Raw genomic sequence first — 6481 nt, forward strand, 5'->3', positions numbered from 1 at the left:
ACCGCATTGACGAATTAAATTTTCATACATTTTGATTTAATTATTTTGTCTGACATAGCATTGAAACTGAATTATGTTGTTTACCATACCGTTCATTTCGTGTGTATAAGGATAGATGCCACACCTGTGACAGGTAAAAAAATGATTTTTTTTATAACAGCGCCACCTGTTGCAGGTAAGTGTCATCCACACTATACTATATATGTTACGATTCCATTTCATTGCTTCCGATTGCATTGATAAATTGAATTTTCATAGATTTCAATTTTTTTTAATTTTGATTTAATTATTTTGTGCGACATTGCATTGGAATTAAGCTGTGTTGTTTTCCAAACCAATCATTTTTTGAGTATAAGTATAGATGCCACACCTGTTTCAGATAAAAATGTGCATTTTTTTGAAAAACAGCGCCATCTATTGCACGTAAGAGCAACTCAAGCTACACTAAATTAATACTAAGCTATCAAGCTATACTATGATAAACTGAATTTTCATAGATATCGATTTATTTTCATTTTGATTTAAATATTTTGTGTGACATTGTGATGGAATTGAGGAATTGAGCTTTGTTGTTTACCATATCGTTCATTTCATGAGTGTAGCTTATTTTTGTTTTTAATTTTCATTGTTTTTCATTATATTTTTAAATTGTTTTTCTTATATTTCAGTGATGGGAACATCAGATCATTTGATGTTCCCAATTTTCTGATGGAACATCAGATCATATGGAAATGTACTGGATCAGGGAGTTGGGAATGGTGGGGAGGACAAGAACTGGAGTGGGGAATAGTACTGAGGATGACGGGACAGGGGACTGGGTAATGGTGGGGAAACGAGGGAACAGGGGTGTTTGGGATGGTGAGGACGAGGGGGACAGGGGAGGGGGAAATGAGAGGAAGGACAAGGGGATGGGGGAGTGGGAGATGGTGGAGAAGACGAGGGCATGGTGGAGTGGGGAATGGTTAGGAGGACGAGGGGACGGTGGAGTGGGGGATGGTGGGAAAGACACAGGGATAGGGGAGGTTATCTTGAGGTTATCTTGAGATGATTTCGGGGCTTTTTAGTGTCCCCGCGACCCGGTCCTCGACCAGGCCTCCACCCCCAGGAAGCAGCCCGTGACAGCTGACTAACTCCCAGGTACCTATTTACTGCTAGGTAACAGGGGCATTCAGGGTGAAAGAAACTTTGCCCATTTGTTTCTGCCTCGTGCGGGAATCGAACCCGCGCCACAGAATCACGAGTCCTGCGCGCTATCCACCAGGCTACGAGGCCCCCGAGGGCCTCGGCCCCCTACGAGGAGGGGAGGGAGGAAATGGTGGGGAGGACGATGGGATGGGGGAGAGGGGAATGGTTGGGAGGACGAGAGGACGGAAGAGGGGGAATGGTGGGGAGGACTGGAAGATAAGGGAAAGGTTGTTGAGGCTCAGACACGCACATGCATTGCTGAGCCACAGCAACGCGTGGCTGTATATATATATATATATATATATATATATATATATATATATATATATATATATATATATATATATATATGTCGTACCTAGTAGCCAGAACGCCCTTCTCAGCCTACTATGCAAGGCCCGATTTGCCTAATAAGCCAAGTTTTCATGAATTAATTGTTTTTCGACTACCTAACATACCTAACCTAACCTAACCTAACTTTTTCGGCTACCTAACCAAACCTAACCTATAAAGATAGGTTAGGTTAGGTTAGGTAGGGTTGGTTAGGTTCAGTCATATATCTATGTTAATTTCAACTCCAATAAAAAAAAATTTACCTCATACATAATGAAATGGGTAGCTTTATCATTTCATAAGATAAAAATTAGAGAAAATATATTATTTCAGAAAAACTTGGATTATTAGGCAAATCAGGCCTTGCATAGTAGGCCGAGAAGTGCGTTCTGGCTACTAGATACGACATATATATATATATATATATATATATATATATATATATATATATATATATATATATATATGTCGTACCTAATAGCCAGAACGCACTTCTCAGCTTACTATTCAAGGCCCGATTTGCCTAATAAGCCAAGTTTTCATGAATTAATGTTTTTTCGTCTACCTAACCTACCTAACCTAACCTAACCTAGCTTTTTTTGGCTACCTAACCTAACCTTACCTATAAATATAGGTTAGGTTAGGTTAGGTAGGGTTGGTTAGGTTCGGTCATATATCGACGTTAATTTTAACTCCAATAAAAAAAAATTGACATACATAGAGAAAAGGGTTGCTTTATCATTTCATAAGAAAAAAATTATAGTAAATATATTAATTCAGGAAAACTTGGCTTATTAGGCAAATCGGGCCTTGAATAGTAGGCTGAGAAGTGAGTTCTGGCTACTAGGTACGACATATATATATATATATATATATATATATATATATATATATATATATATATATATATATATATATGTCGTACCTAGTAGCCAGAACTCACTTCTCAGCCTACTATGCAAGGCCCGATTTGCCTAATAAGCCAAGTTTTCATGAATTAATTGTTTTTCGACAACCTAACCTACCTAACCTAACCTAACCTAACTTTTTCGGCTACCTAACCTAACCTAACCTATAAAGATAGGTTAGGTTAGGTTAGGTAGGGTTGGTTAGGTTCGGTCATATATCTACGTTAATTTTAACTCAAATAAAAAAAAATTGACCTCATACATAATGAAATGGGTAGCTTTATCATTTCATAAGAAAAAAATAGAGAAAATATATTAATTCATGAAAATTTGGCTTATTAGGCAAATCGGGCCTTGCATAGTAGGCTGAGAAGTGAGTTCTGGCTACTAGGTACGACATATATATATATATATATATATATAAATATATATATATATATATATATATATATATATATATATATATATATATATATATATATATATATAAATATATATATATATATATATATATATATATATATATATATATATATATATATATATATATATATATATATATATGTCGTACCTAATAGCCAGAACGCACTTCTCAGCCTACTATGCAAGGCCCGATTTGCCTAATAAGCCAAGTTTTCCTGAATTAATATATTTTTTCTAATTTTTTTCTTATGAAATGATAAAGCTACCCATTTCATTATGTATGAGGTCAATTTTTTTTATTGGAGTTAAAATTAACGTAGATATATGACCGAACCTAACCAACCCTACCTAACCTAACCTAACCTATCTCAATCGGTTAGGTTAGGTTAGGTAGCAGAAAAAGTTAGGTTAGGTTAGGTTAGGTAGGTTAGGTAGTCGAAAAAACATTAATTCATGAAAACTTGGCTTATTAGGCAAATTGAGCTATGCATAGTTGGATGAGAAGTGCGTTCTGGCTATTAGGTACGACATATATATATATATATATATATATATATATATATATATATATATATATATATATATATATATATATATATATATATATATACATCATATATATTCTGGGAAAGTAAAAAAATATGTATGTGACATACTTTAGCCTTGATCGAGTTGAGATATTTATGGTCTTTGAGTGATGCGCTCAGGTGGCTGGTGGAGCAACACTTGTAGTGAATATATGTGTCCCTTATTATTTAAATGTTTTTTTTTTTCTTTTTATGCAATATTATTAGTCAATATTGTGTAATATAAGAATTTATATAGTTATATATGTTGACCATCGTTATGCTCCATATATAATGTTCATATCTGGTGACTGGTATGTTTTGTATTCTTAGATGATTGCAACAGTGGTTTTGCAGTTATTACACTATATACACACACGTTATCTGTAACTATCTACATTGTTTTGTGCACCATAATTAACCACAAACATCGCATGTTGAAAGTTTAAACATACATCAAGATCCCAGATTCCAAGGTCAGCCTAGTGCCAGACAGCTGTGTGGTTGGAACTGCCACAAATACATTTTTCATCATTATTTCAATGTCTCTCATTGGTTTGTTCTGTTTGTTTCAGTAATGTTATTCAGTATTGTGAAATTTGAGGATTTTATATAGTTAAATGTGGTGAGCATCGCCACGCTCAAGTATGGTGTTCATATCTAGCGACTTGAATATTTTATAGTCTTAGCTGAATACTAGGGGTTTAGCTGTTACATACCACTAACAAACTACTAAACGAACCACTAAGAAAATCTACTGTGTTTGTGATGAAATCTTAGCACAGTATAGCGGTGCATACTACGACCAGCTGATTCAGCAGCCAACGTCTCCATCGGAGCAAAATACTCAGAAATACACTAAGTACATCGTTATTATCACTTCCAATACTGATATTATTCTCAGATTCCTGTAAAAAATCCTGAATATGAATAAATTTCCACAAGATTATTCACAGAGATCATGAGGTCACTTTGCACGATGCATAGATTCACAAACCTGGGCTGTGTGCTGTGAATGTCTGCCTCCTGATGTGAGCACTTTCTACCCTGAGGGATGTGAGCCCTGTGTACCCTGAGGGATGTGAACCCTGTGTACCCTGAGGGATGTGAGCCCTGTGTACCCTGAGGGATGTGAGCCCTGTGTACCCTGAGGGATATGAGCCCTGTGTACCCTGAGGGATGTGAGCCCTGTGTACCCTGAGGGATGTGAGCCCTGTGTACCCTGAGGGATGTGAGCCCTGTGTACCCTGAGGGATGTGAGCCCTGAGGGATGTGAGCCCTGTGTACCCTGAGGGATGTGAGCCCTGTGTACCCTGAGGGATGTGAGCCCTGAGGGATGTGAGCCCTGTGTACCCTGAGGGATGTGAGCCCTGTGTACCCTGAGGGATGTGAGCCCTGTGTACCCTGAGGGATGTGAGCCCTGTGTACCCTGAGGGATGTGAGCCCTGAGGGATGTGAGCCCTGTGTACCCTGAGGGATGTGAGCCCTGAGGGATGTGAGCCCTGTGTACCCTGAGGGATGTGAGCCCTGTGTACCCTGAGGGATGTGAGCCCTGTGTACCCTGAGGGATGTGAGCCCTGTGTACCCTGAGGGATGTGAACCCTGTGTACCCTGAGGGATGTGAGCCCTGTGTACCCTGAGGGATGTGAGCCCTGTGTACGCTGAGGGATGTGAGCCCTGTGTACCCTGAGGGATGTGAGCCCTGTGTACCCTGAGGGATGTGAACCCTGTGTACCCTGAGGGATGTGAGCCCTGTGTACCCTGAGGGATGTGAGCCCTGAGGGATGTGAACCCTGTGTACCCTGAGGGATGTGAGCCCTGTGTACCCTGAGGGATGTGAGCCCTGTGTACCCTGAGGGATGTGAGCCCTGTGTACCCTGAGGGTTATGAGCCCTGTGTACCCTGAGGGATGTGAGCCCTGTGTACCCTGAGGGACGTGAGCCCTGTGTACCCTGAGGGATGTGAGCCCTGTGTACCCTGAGGGATGTGAGCCCTGTGTACCCTGAGGGATGTGAGCCCTGTGTACCCTGAGGGATGTGAGCCCTGTGTACCCTGAGGGATGTGAACCCTGTGTACCCTGAGGGATGTGAGCACTGTGTACCCTGAGGGATGTGAGCCCTGTGTACCCTGAGGGATGTGAACCCTGTGTACCCTGAGGGATGTGAGCCCTGTGTACCCTGAGGGATGTGAGCCCTGTGTGCTCTGAGGGATGTGAGCCCTGTGTACCCTGAGGGATGTGAGCCCTGTGTACCCTTAGGGATGTGAGCCCTGTGTGCCCTGAGGGATGTGAGCACTGTGTACCCTGAGGGATGTGAGCCCTGTGTACCCTGAGGGATGTGAGCACTGTGTACCCTGAGGGATGTGAGCCCTGTGTACCCTGAGGGATGTGAGCCCTGTGTACCCTGAGGGATGTGGGCCCTGTGTACCCTGAGGGATGTGAGCACTGTGTACCCTGAGGGATGTGAGCCCTGTGTACCCTGAGGGATGTGAGCCCTGTGTACCCTGAGGGATGTGGGCCCTGTGTACCCTGAGGGATGTGAGCCCTGTGTACCCTGAGGGATGTGAGCCCTGTGTACCCTGAGGGATGTGAACCCTGTGTACCCTGAGGGATGTGAGCACTGTGAACCCTGAGGGATGTGAGCCCTGTGTACCCTGAGGGATGTGAGCCCTGTGTACCCTGAGGGATGTGGGCCCTGTGTACCCTGAGGGATGTGAGCCCTGTGTACCCTGAGGGATGTGAGCCCTGTGTACCCTGAGGGATGTGAGCCCTGTGTACCCTGAGGGATGTGAGCCCTGTGTACCCTGAGGGATGTGAGCCCTGTGTACCCTGAGGGATGTGAGCCCTGAGGGATGTGAGCCCTGTGTACCCTGAGGGATGTGAGCCCTGAGGGATGTGAGCCCTGTGTACCCTGAGGGTTATGAGCCCTGTGTACCCTGAGGGATGTGAGCCCTGTGTACCCTGAGGGACGTGAGCCCTGTGTACCCTGAGGGATGTGAGCCCTGTGTACCCTGAGGGATGTGAGCCCTGTGTACCCTGAGGGATGTGAGCCCTGTGTACCCTGAGGG

Source organism: Procambarus clarkii, chromosome 79 (genome assembly GCF_040958095.1).
Source record: "Procambarus clarkii isolate CNS0578487 chromosome 79, FALCON_Pclarkii_2.0, whole genome shotgun sequence".
In the NCBI taxonomy this organism is placed as follows: domain Eukaryota; kingdom Metazoa; phylum Arthropoda; class Malacostraca; order Decapoda; family Cambaridae; genus Procambarus; species Procambarus clarkii.